At 47.5% G+C, this 21,865-nt stretch overlaps 1 protein-coding gene across 2 annotated transcripts in view; it reads left to right on the forward strand.

Moving 5' to 3' along the window:
* Window positions 1-4,475: 4,475 nt before the first annotated feature.
* Window positions 4,476-21,865, forward strand: part of Serpine2 (serpin family E member 2) — a 63,580-nt gene continuing 46,190 nt past the window's right edge. Inside the window, exon 1 of one of the 2 annotated variants that reach the window (XM_006972114.4) lies at window positions 4,476-4,665. The gene's annotated coding sequence lies outside the window, so the exon portion shown is untranslated. Of the gene's footprint in view, window positions 4,666-4,700; window positions 5,031-21,865 lie in introns of those variants that run through there. The other variant, XM_076549976.1, reaches the window with a different exon arrangement.

Below are 21,865 nucleotides of genomic sequence, written 5' to 3' on the forward strand. Positions count from 1 at the left end.
CCTGGAACTCATTCTGTAGACCAGACTGGCCTCAAACTCACAGAGATTCTCCTGCCTCTGCCTCTGGAGTGCTGGAATTAAAGGTGTGTGCCACCACCGCCTGGCTTACAAAACCTATTCTTAAGGGAAAACTCCACCTATTTTCTCTCCCTTCCATTTTCCTCCCTCGAGGTGAGCACCTCTCGAACCCCTCACCCCCATCTCCCTCTCCCTATCTCTCTCTTTTCCTCTTTCTCTCCCTCCTGTCTTCCCACCATCAAATAAAACTTCACTGAGTGCTGTCTGCATGGCATCTCTGTCTCTCACCCGCCGCGGCTACCCGCCAGGACCTCCAGCATGTGTAATATCATAACATTTACTACTGCTGGAAGATCATGGAGAACGATAACAATCTCCTGGGTTTATCAATGTTACTGGTAACGGGAAGAGAAGGATGGAATGAACAGCTGGTGAAGAGGGAGGGGAGACTAATGGTGAGCCTGAGTGGCGGGATGAAAGAAACTACTGGAAGTAGGCAGGCAGCATCCGTTGAGCGGTGATGAAAGACATGCTAGGTTAAGTGGTGGGAACCGCGGTGATTCTCAAACCGTGCACCTTCTGCTGTGTTTGGTGAGATGTAAATAGAAAGTAATACCGAGCCTAGCACCTAGCAATGTCTGTGTCTGGAGTTGTTGGTGAGAAGTAGGCAAGGAGAAAAGAACAAATCGACTCTCGGGCTTAATCAGTTTCAGAAGTTACAGAAAGAGGAAATTGGATTTACTTGAAAGCCAAGTTTAGAGGGAAATAAAAAAGCAAATGTCTTTTATAAGCTCAACCAGGATACAATGTAGCAGTGCAACAGTCTCCGAAGGTAATTGTCTGAGTGAACTGTTCTAACCAGGCTCCTCTCTCTGGGTTGGAACAGTCTTACAAAACAGGATTTGCATCTGTAATGTTGTGTAACAAGCAGCTTTGTGGTATAATATCTTTTAAATGGAGGGTAGATAGGAGAAAGGCAACTGTCACTATCTTAATATCATAATCTCTCTCAGTCGTCCAGACAAAACACCATCCCCCAGTGGGAAGCTAAAGACAGCTTTTACTCAAATACAAGGTCACTTTATGTGGGTCCACGGGGGAGCAGTGGAGGTGGGGTGGGGGGGATTCGCATTTATTCCATGGCACTCAGCACTGGACCCCATCCAAGAGAGGAAACCAGACTAAATAGATCATTTGTTTTATTCTGTTTGGGAATTTCTTGCGTGTCTCTCCCAACTGCAGCTTAGGGACACAAAGCCAAACTCAGAGCCCTGGCTAGAGCTGGCTAAAAGCCAGGTCACTTTTTTTTTTATTTTTTTTATTTTTAAAGGACTAAATAGCTTGGAGCTGTAGCTGCAGATTAAGGCAAGCCACACAATCGAAGGATGAAATGAAATTCTACTGTGAAGGTGAAGTTGGGAAGAAAGGGCCAGGTAGGAGTTAAGTGATTTGTATTGCTCAAAGAAAGCGGAGACAGAGAAGGGAAGGACATATCATGGCCTGGAAGCACCCATCTTTGAGAAATGGACTTGCAAGAAGGGTCAGATGCTGGGAGGAAGATCGGCAGTTGGAGTCCTCCAGCAGAGGTAGGGCCCACGCCGTCTCTGGACCTTCGCACCGATGGTGGATGGCCAAGTGTCTGACGGTGTGAGCGGCATGGATGGTGTCCCCCGGGGTCTTTGCTGCTGTCCTGCCTTGTGGGTACGGGGAAGGCAGGCCAACGCCAGCCACGCACCCTCAGTAACCAATGTCGTTGGTATTCCTAGCAGATAGCGCTGGCAGAATGAAGCTTTGTTTCGAATCCTTTCCTCTGGGGGGAAGTTCGCAATCCATCTCATCCAATGGCCAAGGAGAGAGAAGCATCCATGGCTGGGCTTACTTCAGTGTGTTGGTTAACACTGCATCCTGTCTGACTTCAGAAATGACAAGTCAGGGACAGTATTGCTTAAAATGCTTCTTCCACACTCCTGGGGAGAATAGGGAAGTGAATGGCAGTCATAAAAATGTAAACAAAAGAGGCACCTCCTAAAGACTCCTGAATAATGTACTTGATAGACGAAGAATCTTGACCAGTGGTTCTCAACCTTCCTGATGCTGCGACCCTCATGTAGTGAGGAACCATATTATCATTTTCTTTACTACTCATAACTGTAATTTTGCTACTGTTATGGGTCAGTAGCAAAATGTAATAATGTACATGTCTGATATGTAGGATATCTGATATGTGACCCCCTATGAAAGGGTCATTGTCCCCCAAAGGGGTCATGACCCCACAAGTTGAGAACTGCTGGTCTAGATCCTCTTTATGCTCTACCTGGGAAAATAGGTTTTTCCTCTTTGGAGACGTTAGCTGTATTACAAGACACTCAAATCCTTCAGTGCTTGTGCATTTCTCTCAAAACAGTTAACTGGAGGAGAATTTTCCCGAAAAGTATACAACAGGAAGTAGTGTTTGAGATACGAACCACCGTCTCCCATATTAACATCCTGAGAGTGGTATTACGAAACAGCTTTGCAAAACGTCACCCCTGAGAAAAACTGGGCAACGCGTACAGGGATCTCCACCGCACACCTAAAACCACCTCAGTTAGCAACGTCAATGTGAAGACAGTGTGGTCCAAGTGTGGACGTGGAGGACTCAGCGAGCTTTGCTTATCTGTCTTTACTCATACTTCTTCTAGTACTTTCTCTAGTAGTTTCTTACACGCCCCCCACCCCACCCCCACACAGCACTTGGTACACACACCAGGGTCTTGTGCCCCTGAGTAAGCACTCTACTCCCTGCTACAATCCCAGGCCCTGACGCCCCCACCTGGAAAGCAGCTCTTGGATTTTTCAAATGGGGGTGGGGTGGGGGTGGGGGTGTGCTGCTTCTCTCCGGGCTATCTTCTCTCGCCTTCCCACCAGACCCTATCTGAATTCTGCCTATCCACAGCCCACCCTCCCAGGCAAACTCAGCTGCAACCCTGTCATTACTGCCTCTGAAAGTCCCCTTGCATCTCTGTATCCTATCTACACACATTTCTGAGCCGTTGCTGTGTGTGGAATGACCCCCCCTAGGCACAGAGGATACCCTGAGCTGGGAACCATGTGAAGCTGGTCTCTCTCTGCTGCTCTCTGGTGACATATCCTGAGGAAGGACAGAGGAAACGTAGCAAGAAGCAAATAGGGAAGGGTAAAAAAAAAAAAAATCAAATCCTAATGAGGTTTATGAAGAAACTGAGAGGGAAGGAAGTGACTTTAACTCAGTAGTCCAGAAAGGCTTCCCCGAGGAGGGGATAAGGTATAACTTGTGACCTGCAGAATGCATGGGCAGCCTCTCAGGAGCATTTGGGACAGAGGGAACAAGAAAAATGGGATTTGTAAACTGTCATGGCTGTAGAGCAATGGAAGGTTTTCTTTTTGATTGTGTTTCCTCATTTGGGGTGGGGGTGGGGGACAAACCTCCCATAGCATGTGTCCCTACAAGAGGAACTGTGAGACACACACACACACACACACACACACACACACACACACACACACACACACACACACACACACACACACACACAGAGTCTAGCATGGATACAGGCGCGCCAGTGTGGCTGCAGGGCGATCTGAGTTGCTCTAACAGTGGGTGCAGTTTATCTCACGGCCCTAGGGAGATTTACCGCCTTTCTTCCTCACAGGGGCCAAACGTGGGGCCTGCCGGGGGAGGGTGTTGCACCCAAGGCAACAGAAATGACCACGAAAGTTGGGCCCCCACAAACCCGACTTGAGCAAAGGAGGCCTGAAAAAGGCAGAAAGGGAGACCCAGGTGATGGACCATGGAGCAGGACAACCATCTGTTGCTGGCCTCGGGTCTGCAGCAGTTTCCTACTCCAAAGGTCTCATGAGCAGAAGGTGCAGGTTCAGAAGACCTGGATTCCCAAAGCTTTGCGCGTGCCTCATGCTGTCACCACAAGCAAGGGCCCAGTTCTCTGGATGCCCTTGCTTGTCATGTACCTAGGAGCCCCATAGCTAGCTCATCCTCTGAGCAGGGATAAGTTGGCTCTGGGGCACCTGAAGGGAGGACCTGTTCTAGACCTCCAAGTCCTGGCACGGTTATCCCCATCACCTGCAGGATCATACACTGACGCGGGGCGCCCCTGCTCTCTCTAAGTCCCAGGGACACATCACTGGTTTCGGTGTCGCCCACTCACTCCCCCACATGCCCATCTGGACGACCCACGTGCGGCTCGACCCCGGGGTTGGCGCCGCACCTCGGGCCGGGCGCGTCTGGCCGGCGCTTTCTGGGGACCCGGACACCGCCCCCCCCCAGCTCCCGCCTCCTCGAGGGGGCAGCATCCGGCCGCCGCGGGTCCGGCAGGGGGGGCGTCCTGGAGTCCCCTGCGGTGGAGGGACGCTGCGGCCGGCTGCCACACAAAGGCGGCGGCGGCGGCGGGAAGGCGGGGCGGGGCGGGCCGGGGGCGGGGGAGGCAGGAAGGGGCGGGGGCGGCGGCGGCGGCGGCGATAAAGCCCCCGCGCAGCCCGGCCGGCTAGTGCTGTGGTTGCACGGGAGCGCGGGCTGCACGCGTCCCCGCCGCCTGTCCCCCCCCTACCTCCGCCGCTGCGCTGTCCTCCCTCCGGGCTCCGACCGCCACCTGGGGATCCAAGCGAGGACGGGTGAGTACCGGCTGCGCGGTCCCCGCCGCTGGGAGGGGAGCCGGGGACCGTCCCCGGGGCTGCGCCGCAACCGGGCGCCGGGGCGGGAACTTTCTCGGGCCGCCGGGGCCACTGCTGCGAGCGCGCCGGGCTCCCGCGTCCCCTATCCCCGAGGGCTGGGGCGCCCAGGTGTGCCCGAGATTGAGGGAGCCGCTCGCCGAGCTCGGCGTGGCTGCGGTGGGTCCTGGAGGGCTGCAAACCGTGACCCTGAACCTGAGGCGTCGGGCCACTCGGGTATCACCGACCCCGCACTTTGCTTGTGCGCGCCCGGGACAGGGACCAGGAGACCCACTCTCACTGGTTACCTTTGCCTCAGCAGCGTGGAGGTGAGCAGCGATTTAGGGGAGAGCTTCAGTTCACACTGGCCTTTGCAACAGGCTTATCCATACTATGCAGTAGCAGCTCTTTGCTATATATTATTTATTTCCATCAACTGTAGACCAGGGTATTGCGAGGCCGCTGAGTGACTCCAGGTAAGGTGAAAGTACTCAGAAATCCTGGGCGGAATTCGGTATTTAATTTGCCCCCAAGATGAGCAGAGGGAAAGCTGCTATTACATAAGACAGCACTCCACCTTCAGGTATTAGAGAAGGTACTGTTGAGGATTTTTAGTGTTTTAATGAACAAAACAGAATCTCCGCGTGTCTCTCTTGAGAAATCTCCAAACGCGGCTGGATCTTGCTTTGACTACTTTGCAAAGAACGTTCTTATATTTAGCGTCAACATAAAAAGGTGTTTGAAGGTTTGACTTTCTCTTTCAAGCTAGGAAGCCGTTTACTTCTCTGAACTCTTCTGGAACAATTGATCTTATAGTTTTGTACCGTGGGAGATTTTGTATCGGAGTGGGAATACAGATAACTGGGAGAAATGGCAGCTTTACTGATTTGTGTATCTAAAGCACACTTAGAAATTGAAGGTCCTTTCAACACTTTCTGTGGCTCTAAAGCAGGAATTATACGCTGTTTGCAACATTTAAGCAAAAAAAAAAAATTGTCAAGAGACATTCTACCAATAATGCTTCCATCAACTCTCGAGTTTTGGCTGTTTTTCAAAATAGTGTTTGAACATTTCGTTTGGGGGAAGGGTGACGCCTGAAGGTCATGAGACGATGTCATCTTTCTTTTCTGGAGATCCCCAACAGAATCTATGCAGGAACCGTCCCTCCTCCCCCATGAACTTGACATATTAGCACAGTTTTGAAAAGACAGAAATTATCTCCAAAGGATGTTAATTTTCAGCTTCACACACAGATTATTTGACAGTGGTCAGAGATGGCTGAAGATGGTAGAATTGGAAGCGAGATGATGACCTGACCAGGCTCCTGGTCCCGTTCCATGATGCTGCCCTCTTGTAGCGGTCCTCTCCCACATGGTTGGGGACTTTGGCCATGTCTTCCTCCTGTGGCGGTGATGCTGCAGGCTCAATTCCAGGGCCATCTCAAGTCCAGTGGTTTCCACCCACTCCATTCACTCAGTCCTCTAAACATGTTCGAGACTTGCCCTCACCTGCAGGTGCTCCGCCTCTGTCAGAAATCCCGGCATCTGCCGGGCATAGTAGTATATGCTCAAAATCCCAGCCCCTGGGAGGCTGAAGCAGGGTTGCTGTGAGCCTGATCAACACAGTGAGCTCCAGGTCAGCCAGGGCTCATAGAAAGACCTGTCTCAAAAACAACTTGAGTTCGCAGGCACGCGCGCGCGCGCACACACACACACACACACACACTCCATTGCCTTTAAACCATAAGCTCCTCCTACTTCCCCAGGCTACAAACTGGCTCTCCCATTGGGAGTCTTCAATACAAAGGGTTTTCAGGGGCCTTCCATGCTTCAGGTTCTACGGGTGACCTAATGACCCTGTAGAACTGAGACCATGCTCCTCAGAAAGTAAAGGCCACCAGACTTGTCCCATGTGTTACCTCCGTGCCACCCTGTAAGCATTTCCATATTTACCCACCCGTCTGCTCAGTCTCCCCAGGCCTGTGTGTGCCTTACGTTTTTCTTTCGACATTTTCCACCTTTGCTAAATATAGCAGGTCCTTGCATTCCTGGGATTATCATTTTTACAGGGGGAAAAAGAAAACAGACAGAAAAGCATACCTATGGTAAATACTGTGGGGTAGAATGGCAGAGAAAATAATCAAGTTGAACTGGGAATTTGCAGAAGAGGAGAGAAAAGGCTCCTTGTGTCAGTGAGTAATGTCCCCAGCTGTGTCCTGAATCCCAAGCCTCCCTCTGCTGGGGAATCTCACCCCTCTCTCTCACCGTCTGTTCATTCTCTTGCTACGAACCCCATTGTCCTTCAGCAGGAATTTTGCAGTGCTCTAACTTCCCCTGTTCTGGCCTTTTCACCTTTCCCCTGGTGGTCACCAGATTCTTAAATTAGTTGCCACTTCCCAGTTTCTCTTCTTCGCAGGCCCTGCGAGTGTCCCCAGAACAGAAGAGCCTATGATTTCCTCGATGAGCCGTCTCCTGGGTGCCCAGCTGGCCTCTGCCATTTGACACCAGGCACTTTCTTCCATGCCTTTCTCCAGCTTTCCTCCCTTCCGTCATCTCTTCTCCTTTCTGTGGTTTCCCAATACCCTGCCTCTCCCTCAGGAACGCTATCCGTAGAGTCTTGGGCTGAACCATTTTCCCAGTTTCGCTTGTCACCATTAGGAAGTGAGTCCCAGGTTGCCGTCTGAGCTAAGAGCATTCTCGTATATTTCCACTAGTTGCCAGCTTGGAGATCTGAGACTGACTTTATGTGTTTGCTCGTTGTATGCAGGTATACATGTATGCGTTTACATGCTTGCACGGTTCATCTTGTTTTTGTTTGTTTTGTGTTGAGATAAGGCTTCTCACTGGCTTGGAGCTCCACAGCAGACCAGGCTGGCCGATGAGCCTGAGGGATCCTCTTGTCTCCGCTTTCTCAGCCCTGGGATTATAAGTACACACCATGCTCTTTATTTTTTTAATATTGGTCCGAGGATTGAGCTCACATACCTACCTGTACCTGTGCTTGGGTGGCAAGCGCTTTATCACCTAAGCCAGTGGTTCTCAACCTTCCCAATGCTGCGACCTTTTAATACTGTGCCTCATGTTGTAGTGGCCACACTTTGCTGCAACCTCATAACTGTAGTTTTGCTACTGTTATGGATCATAAGGTAAATATCTGCTATGTAGGGTCTCTGATATGCGACCCACAGGTTGAGAACCCCTGATCTAACAAAGTTATCGATCTCATCAGCCCTGACTTTAGCTTTTATGCCCACCCCATATGTCCCTCATTAGCCAAAGTTTTTTATCTTCTTAATAGCTATATAATTCCCCAACGTATACAAGTGAGAACCTCCAGTAAGGCCTAATTTCTGTATATCCTGCTCTGACCAGTCATAGTCCCGTTGCTTCTGTGTGCTGTGTGAGCCCATGAGCTTGCCTCTGTTTTCCCTTTGTGTGTAGAAACGACAAAATGGTGGCCAGTGCACCGCTTTTAGCTGGCCGACATATATTGGCCTGAATGAAATGTGCAGAAAAATTAGCTAATATTTAGATTAGTTCTGGAGATTAGTACTTGGAGATAACCTTGGGTTTATTGCTTCCCTTAAAAGGCAGAAGGCGTGGAGCATCATGAGGCTTACGTTCAATGTGGAAACCCTCGGTGGGTGCTAAGCTCCTTGCACTTGTCCATGATGGAGGATAGCTGCTTTCTGGTCCCTGTGGACCTGTGACCCCTCCTTGACATCAGCTTTGTGGCTTTAGAGTTAGGAACTGTGGGCTGGGGCAGCTGTCGGCAGCCTGGGAGTCCTGGGGGCTTACTGCAAGTTACCTGCACCGAGAGCTCTGCATCCTATCTGTCTGTCTCAGATCTCTGCAGGCTCCCTCCACCTGCCTGCATCCCTCCTGACATAACCAGTACCTCCCTCTTGGTGTGGAGTTAACCACCACTCTGGAGGGGCGGTGTAGAGTCAGGAGATTCTTCAGATTGGAAGGTGACTGACTGCTCAGTGGTCCTTCTGCAAGGTTGTCCCTGAGCATCTCAGAACGCTTTCGCTGTGGCTCATAGAGAATTCTGGTATTACCTTACCTGTGTCCAGACTGCAGCCTCACTCCTTTCTCAACTCCACGTACCTCCCTACACACACACACACACACACACACACACACACACACACACACACACACACACACACACACGCTCCAATAGGAGGATAGGGTTTGGTCAACTCACGTCCCAGGCAGTAGTAGTGAGGAGACTGTAAGTATGAAGGCACAGTCCCAGAGGTATGTAGTTCCCAAAGTCATGCAGACCTTCCACTGTCCCACCCAGAGCCTGTGTCTATGGTGCTCAGGGAATTTTCCATAACATATCAGGAACTCATCAGGCTGGTGGCTGTCCAGTGACCTGACCACATCTGTGCTCTCTTCCACCCTTCCTGCCTCCCTGCCGTGTCCTCTTCTGGAACATTGTTTCTTCTACACTGGGCTCCATGGGGTCCACATACAGGATGCTGCACTGTATCTCCCTGCCTCGGTCTTGTGGTACCTTTGCCTACTATTTTTCTACCATGCTCACTGTCTGGATAATTTCACCTTTTTCCAAACCCAGGTCTAGTTATCCTCTGTTCCCAAAGCCATTCCTGATAATCATTGCTTCCAGCCCTTGGTCACACACATGCACATGTGGTATACACACACACCACACCACACACACACACACACACACACACACACACACACACACACACAGTGCGTACACACCTCTGTGGTGGCAGCTGCCGCCTTATAGTCAAATGCTTTACCTGTCCTTGTTTTAATTTTATTTGCAAACTAATGTGAGAACTAAACTGTCACCATTTTTTTTCATAAATCTGGTTCATATTCTGTGTGGAAAAGGGGCTGTATTTCAGGCTCAAAGGGGGACTCTTTAAAAAATAACCTCAACTTCAGGTTATGGTACTTCTACTTTTAACATACGTTTTCATTCTTCTCTGTGTGGATAGGTGGCTATGTATGTGGACTTTTGTGTGTGATGGCCAGAGGACAACCTCAGATGTTTCTTCGGTGGTAGCCACCTTGCTCTTTGAGAGTCTGGAACTCACCAATTAGGCAAGGCTGCCTGGCCAGAGAACCCTGGGGATCCATCCTCTTGTCTCTGCTTCCCTAACTGGGATTCCAAGTGTATACCACCATGCCTGACATTTAAAAAAAAAATGTGCTCTGGGGATTGAACTTGGGTTCTTGTGCCTGCTTGGCAAGCACTCCTGCTTTTACTTCTTTAGAAAATGTTCTGAGCGACCACAGGTTTTGAGGTAGAACATTAGGAAACAAAGGCAGTACAAAAGTGCTTCTCTGCCTGTGACCACTTGGAGGATCCCCCTGACCTTTCTCAGCCTATTACTGTCTTCCTTGAGATCCGCTGGCTGGGCTGCACTTTGCCTCTCGTGGCTTGTGTAAGGAGGGATGATGCAATGTGGACCGTGATGTACTTGGTGATGATGGTGTGTACCTTCTTTTTTTTTTTTCATTTACTTAATTTTATTTTATGTGCATTTGTGTGAGGGTGTCAGATCTCCTGGAACTGGAGTTAAAGACAGTTGTGAGCTGCCATGTGGATGCTAGGAATTGAACCCGGGTCCTCTGAAAGAGCAGCCAGTGCTCTTAACCACTGAGCCATCTCTCCAGCTCCTGATGTGTACCTTCTTAATGACATTGGTTTTCCTGTTTGTTTCTTTTGTTTATTTTGTCATGGTGCTGGCTCTCTTCAGCCAAATTTGGTGAAAAGGACCCTGGACTGGAGAGGATCTGGACTGTGTTGCTGACAGTGTAACCATGTAGAACTCGGTTTCCCTCTGTATACAGTGGATATCACAGAAATAAATGACGTTCACGGTTTCTTATTAAATGTCTTATAGATTTAAAAAAAAATCTATAACTTCTTGGCTTTCCTTTCTAATCTAGCTTTCTCATAAATATCAAGTCTAGATGACTTTTTTCCTTGAGTGCATTATTCTGTGCTTACATACCACGACGTTCCCGTCCATCTCTTTCTTTTATAATCCTGTGAAGTCATTTAGCATTAGAACGTAGAAATAGCACCATGGGCCAAGGGGAAGATTTAGTTGATGTTTCTACTCGGAGGCAGTTATGAAATTGTTAAATGAATTAGGACCCTATGCTTGGATCTTCTTTGTGAGCCCGTTCCCCATATATAAATGTTCTCAGTCTTCACTTCCAAACCATCTTTCTTCATGAATAGATTGCATGCCTGAGGTGGAAATCGATGTTGGTTAAAAAAAAATATATCCTTGGGAGCTAAATGGAGTAAAGCACAGTAAACTGCATCTTAAGGTTCTTTCTTATCGGTATGTTCACAATTTGTCTAAGGATGCTGAAAGCTTACTACTATTTTATGATTCTTTAGAGAACCGCCATCTTCTACTGAGTAGGCTGGGTCTTTTACGTAGCCCACAGGGCTTTGCTTTATTTTACTGTTTGATTTCTAGGTTTGGATTTAAGCCCAGGCTGGAGAAGTCAGCATCCCTACTGAATCCCCCCCCCCTTTTTTTTTGGATGGGGGGTGGGGGGCAAGAAGGGCCACCAAGCCTGAGCAGTCTCCTGTTTTGTAATCCTGTTGGTGTATTTTGATAAACATATCCTCCATTTCATGTCTGGATGTCTCTCAAGGTTGGGTAGACATCCTAGTTCGTGATCATATCAGGGACACCCAGACCCATTCTACTGTTTGACCTTGTACTCAACCTCTCCTTCAAAAGATAAAATAGGAATCCACTGTGCCGTTCTCCTCTTATCAACTGATCCTTAGAAGAAAGAAAATGTAGACAAAATTTTAACATTAAAGCTCCCTTCCTCCCACCCCACCCCCTCTCTCTCTGAAAAGGCTGCAGGCATCTCTTGTTGTGGCTGTAAACCTTGGTAGATACGCTTGGTTTTTACACCTTTCCCTCCATGCTCCCTGACAGCACCAAATGAGGGTTTTGGTGACTTAAGGCATTTCCCTTGAGGGTAATACCAAACATAGCATCAGGGCCCCGCCACCCTTCTGCCCATCCCGCTCTGTAGAATGCCGCCAACACATCCAGCTATAACAAAAATAACCACCTGTTTTTATAGGCAAAATCTGGAAAAAAAGGTATGGGTAGCAAGAGCGTTTCTAGCAAACACAAAACCCACTTGGGTTGAGTAAGGTGCAGCTCTGTGTGTGGCAAAAGGCTTGTGCATCCTGAGGTCAAGCCCTAGCAAACCACCAGACAAGAGATTTAAAAGCATGTAAAAGGCAAGTGACACCTTCCTTCCAGAAGGGGACCCTAGGAATAATAGAGATGCTTGCTGATAGCATTTGGGGTTTTTTTTGTTGTTGTTAGTTTAGTGTTTGTTTGTTTGTTTGTTTGTTTTCCTTCATATTCTGAATACAGATCTACCTGAGAAGTTCCTTTATTGAGGATTTAGTCTCTGTTTGGATCATATGAAAAGCTATTAACACCTGCATTACCTTTCCCTTACAGTGCAAAACCCTAATCAAAACAACCCCAGCAGAAATGTGTTCCATAAGAGGCTCTTGCCCTTCGCTTGCTGACCCTGAGATCTGGCTCTGAAATGGGAAGCAGAGACTCGGGGCCTTGAGGTTCACCTCTTCTTCCCTTTGGTCTCTTGACACACCTTCTCTCTTCCTTTCCTCGAAGACCATGATTTAACTAGCTCCAGGCTTATCTCCCTAGAGCACCATGATAAAGAGGGAAGGGGCTTTCTTGCCAATTCCAGTTGAAGGGCTGGGGGGGGGGGGGGGACACTGGGAAGAAATCTAATTGGCTCAGTTCTGGTCACTTGCCTTTGTCTGCACCAATGGCTGCAGTTATGAGAATGGGGCTTTTATGAGTGGTTGGATCTGGTCAGGTGTTCCATGATGTGGGTCATGCTGGGGTGAGGTGTGCTAAGCTCATAAATTATCTTCAGGTGACAGAGACTTCTCACGTGCTCCTTGAACTTGCTGCCTACCTCTAGAATAGGAGCTAATAGCTCTTCTACCCATACAGTTGTGAAAGAAGACTGGAAAAGCCAGCGTGTCCATGATTATACAGCCTGTTGATCATGACGGAGTTAGGTCTAAGTTTGTGACCTATGAGCTGGCAGCACAGATCACCAAGACTTCCATCACTCCTCAGCAGTGTTTATGTCTTTTCAAAAAGAAAATCTTCCCAATCCCACCCTTCCTTCCAAGTCACTGCCTTTTCCATGATAGCATGATAGCCCAAGTGCATGAGGGAGGAGTAGGCCGACACTTTTCTGTTGTTTGAAGTAACGTGTTTACTTTTGTTAACATTTGGCCTCCCAGTTTGGTCCTTAGACATACCTCCCCCTTCCCCCCCCCAACTGGAGTCTAAAATTAGTGCTGACCTTTGGATGGAGAATGCATTTCACACAGTCCTAAGAACCAGCGTAGACTGAGCTGGATAAAATTCCACAGAACCAAGAACGGGTGTAACCTGATTTTTAAATTCAACTCTATTTGGGATTTAACTTTTCTTTTTGTAAAGTTTATACTTTATTCAAAGCTTGTCACTTTTATATAGCAGAGATTTCCCCTCCTCCCTTCCTCTGCTCCTTCTCCTCCTGGTCCTCATCTTCCTCCTCCTCTAGATTTGGAGCCTCATAGACTTTGGTTTGAATCTAGGTCCCATCAGTTGCAAGCAGGAGAACATAGCCAGGTTTCTAAGGTTTCCTAAGGCCCAGCTTTGTCTGTGAGTTGAGCATGAAGGTAATCACCTCTTGAGTATTGTGGGCATAGAGTGGAGAGTGTATCTTAGGTAGAGGTTGTACATAGTGGTAGGAATGGAGTCTAACAGGACAAGAGGTGGCCATGGTCATAGTTCTGCATTGTATTTGCCATAGTGAGATAGGTGAGTGTTTGGCTTCCCCAAGATTCCTATTCTGTGTGTCTCAGACCTGGTGAGTTGCTCTGTGTATTGGTACCCTTTATAGTCAGTCTCCCATCCCGTGACACCGAATAGGCAACACTCCCTGTGATCAGCCTCAAGACAACAGAAGTGTCTTCCTCTATTTCTCCCTACTTTGTTGAGGTGAGGTCTCTCGCTGAACCTGACTGTGGCTCTTCTTGCTAGCCAGTTTGTCCCATGGATGCTCTATGTGTGCATCCTGAGTGAATGCTGAAATTGCACATGGACTACCTCTCCCAAGACTTTGAAGAGAGTCCTGGGCATCTGAACTCTGGTCCTCACACTTCTGTGGCAAACACTTTACCCAGGACCATGTCCCCAACTCAGAAACGACTGCTTTAAAGATATGCTGAATGTATTTGGAACACTCGTTCATTTAAGTATGATTGGATTCCCTAATTATACAAGAATTCTAAGAATGTTTAACTTGCAAGTGTTCCCAGGTCAGACATGTATTTTCCGCTGTAGTTGATAGAGTTGTCTTAGGATTTTCCTGGAACTTAGCCATTTGAGACTTAATACAATGCTCTGAGTATGTGCCTGCACCTGAGCTGGTGCTGACAATGGAGATTTGGCGTGGTGGATAACTTAATTATAAAAGGGCTTCCTTTCTAAAGACGCGGATTTTCTTTCTGAAATTAACTCACTAAGAGATTGACATCAATTTCTGCCAAATCTAGGTTAGTTTCTTAATATGACATGTGAGTTAAGATAGCCATTTAGAAGATTGGCCAAAGATGCTCAGATGTGCATAATAAACCTATTCTTGTGCAACAGGGTGGTAAACTCTGAATTTCAAAGTGCTGATCATATAAATGTTAATTAATTCAGCATAGTCAAAGGGCTGAAAATACGGTTGTTCCTACAGGTATGTGTTGCTTATTTGACTAAAATTTCTTTGTGCAAGGTAAGTCCACATTTTGCGTGTATGATGATTAGGTTATGTTTTCCTGCCCATCCTTTTTTGTCTGGTTCTAGGTGTCTTATCTGGCCTGTGAGGACCCACACATCCTGTCTTGTCCTTCTGCGTTCCTTTTACTGTACCTGGTATCAAGGAGCTGAAAAGAAGCTCCAAGGCAAAGAAGGAATTGAAAAATTACAGATAATCCATCCGTAGGTCAATTGCTGTTAAGCACATTTTATACTCGATTTTGATGAGTCTTAGCAACACTTATAGTAAGGGGAGTAGGTCATAGTTTACAGTGAGAAATCATGAGACACAGGTGTGCGGAGCAACTCGCTCAGACGCTCATGGATGGGAGAGAGTCTGGAACCACGGGTCCCCATGGAGGAAACGTTTTCTTCTGAATCACTGTTTGCAGTCCCCAAGCAACAAGGCAAGGCAGCTCAGATTAAAAGGTCTTGACCTTGACGGGCAGGGAGTCACCTTGGGAGTCAGAAGGACTCGGGTTTAAATCCCAACTCCACCTGCATTTGCTGTGTGTAGCCAATGTCAACTGTTCGCCTGTCTGTGCTCCATGTCCACAGGTGGGAAGTACACATGGTGAGGGTTTTCCTCTTTCTCTTTAGAGAGGGATCATGTCTGTCCCATTTCACACCGAAGGAGCTAGAAAATGCCGGGACTTATATCCACGTCGCGGTCAGAACTGTGACAGAACTCCCCCTTCCTGATTACTGCCACCCGTTGCTTTCAGGATGTCAAGTCTGGGTACAGTTTTGCAACAGGCTGCCCTGCCTCCCCCTACCCCTGACTGGACCCTTTACTTGTGAGCTATCCCATCCATTCCCTAGAAATGCATGGCCAACTCATGTCTCCTCCTGTCTGGATTCACTCCCATCATCCTGATGAGGATTCTGTCTTAGGAGTGGAAGACATTCTACAAATGGGCTCTTGATGGGTGTGCCCCTCTCATGACATCCAGAAATTGAATGACCGTCCTGTCATCGGGGTGGAATTCAATTTGAGAGCTGGGCTTTGAGCGCCTACCCAGTAATAGTTACCTGGAGGCACCCAGGTATAGAGACAGGACAGGCGTCACCTTGGAGATTCTCAGCCACTTACGTTGAGAGCATGTCTACGTTCAAGATAACCCAGCCCAGTGGTAGAAGGGCAGCAACCCCAGAGTGCTCTAGATCAGTGTGTTCTCCACCTTCCTCATGCTGCAGCCCTTCACAGTTCCTCACGGTGTGGTGACCCCCAACCACAAAATTACTTTTCGTTGCTTCTTCGTAACTGTAATTTTGCTGCTGTTCTGAACCATAGTGTAAATATCCAGTATGTAGGATGCCTGATATGTGTCCCTTGTGAAAGCGTCGTTCAACCCCTGAAAGGGCTGTGACCCACAGGTTGAGAACAGCTTCTTTAGAGGGTACAAAAACTACAGGGAAAAAGCTCAGTACTAAAGTGTTGGCTGCATGAGTCCAAGAACCTGAGTCCGGATCCCCAGTGTTCATGTAAAATCTGCAGTGTGTGTCTCTCGTCCCAGAAGTGGGGAGGCAAATAGGCAGATCCTTGGGGCTAGCTGGAAGCGATTAAGGTCCAGGTTCACTAAGAGACTCTGCTAAAAAAAAAAAAAAAAGAAAAGAAAAAAAGTCAGATTGCAAGCAATAGAGGAAGACACCTGGCACTGCACAGCTGTACGCGTGCTCATGTATACCACACGGACACGCACACATGCCCATGCTCAAAAGTGACAGTCCAGTTTCCAGGGAGTTGTTTTGCTCTTTATCATTTTGCACTGGCATGGTCAGTAGTCCTTCACCAGAGCGGACTTGATCCTATGACCTCCACCCTGCCCCTAGTCCTTCACCAGGTCAGTCATAAGCTGCCATCATTAATGACACTAATGGGGTATTGGACAGGTTAGACTGGCTGGTGGTCAGTGTGGCTTGGATGGTTGAGAAGGCGGCTGTTGAGTGTCTCCCTCCTATATCTCTTATAAAAGGAGTATAAAAAAAAAGTAGCCTGTGATCTTGAGAGGTAGAGAAGCCACTGATGTCCCGATGAGCCCATGGGCTGGGAAGATCTTGCCAAATCCTCCAAGTGGTCTGCAGCAGCTTGTGGTTCTGTAGATGAGGGTCCCAGACTCCCCACTGAAAAATACAGGCAAGTGACAGGATTCCCTCTGTGACATGTGTACAGTGATAGACAGTTCTTAGGCAGCTGGCTGGAGGGGCGGGGGGGGGGGGGGGGGGGGGCGCATGTGAAACCTGTCATGCAGAGAAATGACTTAAATGAGACAAGGATATCTGGGAGGTAATCTATGCACAGGTGAAGGGTGGGAACATAGCTGATGAATGTGGGTGTCTTGATGCCCTGTGGGTAGTAGTCTTTGTTTCTTTGGCTTGTATGTCCGTGAAATTCCATTTGCCATAAACTTTGGTTTTTTTTATTGATTTGTTTCAGCCAAGAATTATTGGTTTGGCTCCCTGTGGCTGACAACAGGTAGACAACTCCTTTACAGAGGAGAAATTAGCTTGCACACAAAAGATGAAAGTTTTAGTGGGTGCCTTTGGAAAATGTGTCCCACTGTTCATGGGAAGCTTGCACTTCCATTCAGTATGCATGGTTACAAGAGCAGGCGCACGTGGAACTGTGTGCATACTCAGAAGGATTGCATGATGGGCCAGGCCTGGGAACAGCGTCTATCATCTCCCCTCTTTTTGCTAAGTATTTAGTCTGAAGTTCACTTGCACCTTCAGCATAGGCCGAGAAATGTCATTCAGCTCTGGGACTGGAATGATGAGGAAATGGATTAGCTGAGATCCTTCTTGGGTTACTTGGTTACTATTGCTGTGATAAAACCTCATGGCCCAAACAGCTTGGGAGAACAGGGTTTATTTCAGCTTACACTTCCAGGTAACAGTCCATCACTGAGGGCAAGAACTGAAACAGGACAGGAACCTGGAAGCAGGATGATGCAGAGGCCATGGATGAGTGTTGCTTACTGGCTTGCTCCCCAAGGCTTGCTCAATCTGCTTTTCTTATATCACCCAGCACCACCTGCCCAGAGGTGGTCCCACCCACAATGGGCTGGGCTCTCCTCCATCAATCACTAGTTAAGAAAATGCCGTACAGGCTTGTCTGCAGGCTAATATTATGGAGGCACTTTCTCAGTTGGAGTCCCTTCTCTCTGATGACGCCAGCCTGTGTCAAGTTGACATAAGATTTGCCAGCACAGCTGAGGCCCTGTCTACTGTCAAAGGAAAAGACCACTAAAGGTCGCTTTATAACATCAGCGCAGTCAATCATCGGCCCTAGGGGTCATAGATAATTATATTTTTGCCTCTGAGGGCAATTGTACTGATGTTCTCTCAGAGGCTTCTCGTAGCAATCAAGCCAACAATTCAGGGTCCGTGTCTATGACATGTCACTTGGTCAGGAGATGCAGTGCCTGGGAACATAGTTGGGAACTACAGAAATGATGATAGCAGGTACTGAAGGATGACTGAGGAGAGGCCAAAATAAAATGCTTCTTGGAAGATGGGAGTGGAAAGAAAAGTGCTATTTCTAGCTCACAGTACATGTGACCTCATGTCTTAGTCAAAGTTTGTTTAGTCTGGTTAACCCAAACTGGTGAGGGTAGTGAGGATCTTCCCACTGAGAAGATTGGAAATTGAGTTTGCACGATAGTCATCCGCCCTTGGGAGTTAGGAGTCCATTAATGGAGTAGTACGACCCTTTCTTGAACAGTCTGGAGAGGGGTGTTGGGTGTACTGGACATTCAGCCCTGAATCTGAGATGGCTGGGAGGGAAAGTCAGGCCAAGGTTCGAAGTGGCATTTTCTGGAAGAAGCACTGGTAATGCCAGCCTTGAGGGAGACATACCTTACATGTTCCCTTATATCTATCTCTCTGGCTGTGTGACATGGTCGGGTTAGATATCATCTGCACATCTCATGTGTGATGTGGCATGTCAACAAGGCTGTGTCCTTGATAGGAACTTTGTAAGTCGCCAGTGAAACCACCCACTTTCTACATTGTTGTCGATTATCATCTTTCTTTCTTAATTTTTTTTATTTGTTTTTTGGAGTTTTGTTTTTTGTTTTGTTTTGCTTTTTGTTTTTTTTATCAAGACAGGATGTCTCTGTATAGCTTTGGAGCCTATCCTGGAACTCACTCTGTAAACCAGGCTGGCCTTGAACTCACAGAGATCCACCTGCCTCTGCCTCCCGAGTGCTGGGATTAAAGGCGTGTGCCACTGCACCCAGCTTGGATGTCAACCTTCTTTGGACATGTAACTATGAGGAGAAGCCCAGCCAGTCTGCCCACCCTTCCCATTCCCTGGTGCGCCATCTGTTCCAGAAGTTAGATAAATGGAGAAAGTGAACTTTAAATTCTTGGTTTGTTTTTTGTTTGTTTGTTTGTTTGTTTGTTTGATTTAGAAACCTTGCTCTCCTGCCATGGATCCAGCTTGGATCTGGCAGAGAGAAGTGGTCAATCCTGTGAGGCAAAGCTCTCAGGTTTATGTCACCACTTCTCACCACAGCAGTTCTCTGAAGTAGAGGGTGGAGGAAAGGGGTTTGCACTCAGTATAGAGCAGGGAAACTGAGTCACTGAGCAGGTATGGGGTCTATGAAAGCAGGCAAAGATGAGGCTTCTGGTCTGCGTCCCACGTTTGTGTTGAGTGAATGTAGACATCTTATAGGAAGTAGCTAGCTGTCTCTCTTGTTGCCTCTCTCCTAGACGCCTTCAGAAGGTGTCAGCATCTACTCTAGCAAGGGAGCTTGAGGCAAACCAAGGGAGGAGACTGAGTTTGAAACCATGCTTCCTATTACTTCAGGCGGTTTCTAAGCTTTGAAGAATTATTTTGGTTTCATGGTGAGGATGACTTGTAAATATAGAATTATTTTTTCTCTTGCTGTGATAAAACACTATGACCAGAGTCAACTTATAGAAGAAAGTGTTTACTTGGGGCTTACAGTTTCTGAGGGTTAGGAGCCCATGGTGGGGAGCTAAGGCATGCCAGTACGGAGAGCTTATAGCTCACAAGTGGCAGGCAGAGAGGGGAAGACTGGGAATGAGAGGGAAAGGCAAGTCTTTTGTAACCTCATGTCCTGTTCCCAGTGACACACCTCCTCCAACATGCCCACACTTCCTAACCCTTCCCAAACAGTTCCACCAACTGGAGGAACCAAACATTCAAATATATGCGCCTGTGGGGCCCATTCTCACTCAAACCACCACAAGCCTAGCCTCCCCCCCCCCCATGCTTCTTACCCTTCTCTTCTTTCCTTTATTCCGATTTATGTGTTCACACATTCCTTATAATGAAAGACTTGGAATCAAGAGGCGAAGTCTCTCCCTGACCCCTTGTAGTACCAGGTCAAACCCAGTCAGTGCCTTTCACACACAGGGCAAGCACTTTATCACTGAGCTATATCCTCAGACTCACAGGGACCTCTTCCCTTTGCTCATCCCCCTTCTTTATTGAAAAGTATTTCCAGATTCTCGTCTTTGGACACATATGTGTTTATTTATGTATTAGTTGATTTTGGAAGGTGGCTCATAGAGTTTGTTCCCACCCACTTTTGTCTTTGTAATGCTTTCTTGGCAGCTAGTTTTCTTCCTATATAACTCACGAGAAAGTTCTGCTTAGGAAGATTGGCTGTACCAAACCTGGGTGGGCGGGCAGGAGACTTGGTTATGAGAACGACACCCCCCCCCCAAAAAAAGGAGACTAAATATCACGGGGTCACATCAGTGGGTGCCATAGCTTACCTTACAGTAGCCATAGCAGTCATAATAACAAAAGCAAAACACTGGCTCCCTGTTTCCTGAGGGAATCCATTTTAAATGTGATGTCTTCAATGAATTTCAAGAACTTTTTCTTTAACCCTGAATATTCAGTTTCTATATCTGTTTGGGAACATGGATGTCTTAGGAATCTGATTTAGCTACATGGATCTTTTCTTCTCCCTCTCTCTCAGCTTCTGTACCACAGGCTCAGCTTTTGGTTATGTCTCTTGGGATTGCCTCGGGAGAAAAGATAATAAATACTGTCTGGTGCCAGGGGAGTAGGAAAAAGCATACAGAGAGGGATCAAATGGTACTACATTTTCCTTGCGTGTCAGAAAAATTGGCTGCTCAGCTGACATTTCCTCCTGGGGTCCACAGCGTGAAATGTGGAATAAAAGCTCAGAGTTTGTCAGGATGCTCAGTGTCATTTAGAGTTAGAGAGACTAACAGTGACCAATCCCACAGACAGATGATAGATTAAACAGAGTCCTTTGGCTGAATAGTGTACTCTATGGTGTGATGGTTCAGAGGCAGAAGCAGGAGGATCTCCATAAATTTAAGGTCAGCCTGACCAGTTATTGAACTGCAGACACATCAGGACCACTTAGCAAGACCCAGCTCAAAAATTCACAACCAAACCGACGCAAAACAATAAGTCTTGATTGATTGGTAAGGTTGTGCAAATTGCCTGGTGTGGTGGTGCATGCCTTTAGTCTCAGCACAGAAGCCGGTGGATCTGTAAGATCATCTGGATATACATAGCAAATTCCAGGATAGCCAAGGCTATATTTAAAAAAAAAAAAAAAAAAAAAAAGCTGTGTAAGTTAGTGACCCAATTCATAGAAGTAAAACCCTGAGGTAGCTCCATGTAGACTGTTTCCTAGCCAGTAGGCACAGGTAGTTAGCTCATCAAAACCTGCACACAACTCTTATCCCTTTCATTCTTATGCGTAACTATAGATAATGTAAGAGCCTCACCCCCAGGGGACAGTTATTGAAATTTCTAGGTTGTGAGTTCTTTCTTCCTAATTTCATTTCTTCTTTTATAGACCAAAGGTGAGGGTTCAAAGTATAACAGGAACTTTCATGCCCTCGGTAGATGTATATTTGATGTCCCCTGTGTTTCCTGGCTTTCGAGTCTAATGATTTTTGTTCTGTGCTGGTAGTTATTAGATACTAGTTGCTACCACTGTTGGCCCCAAATGGCTGTTAAGGGGAGCAATACCTTCCCCTCCTGCTCTCATGGTCTCTTACTTACTACGTGGTGGGACACTAATAATCAAACCATTTATAAAGGCAAGTAGCTGCCCCCCTCGTTGGCCTGAATCTCTTCTTACTGCAAGTCACTTTCTGTCTTGCTTCTTTTTCCTTAAAGGATGTCTGCCATTCGTCCATCCTGAAGGTTCTTGGTGTGGGACCTCAATCACAGCTTTGTTAACTTGGGAAGGGCACAGGCTCCTTCGAAACCAGCAAAGCTCTCAGAAAGGGAAGGTGGTCACACATGTCCTTACT

Source organism: Peromyscus maniculatus, chromosome 13 (assembly GCF_049852395.1).
Source record: "Peromyscus maniculatus bairdii isolate BWxNUB_F1_BW_parent chromosome 13, HU_Pman_BW_mat_3.1, whole genome shotgun sequence".
NCBI lineage: Eukaryota > Metazoa > Chordata > Mammalia > Rodentia > Cricetidae > Peromyscus > Peromyscus maniculatus.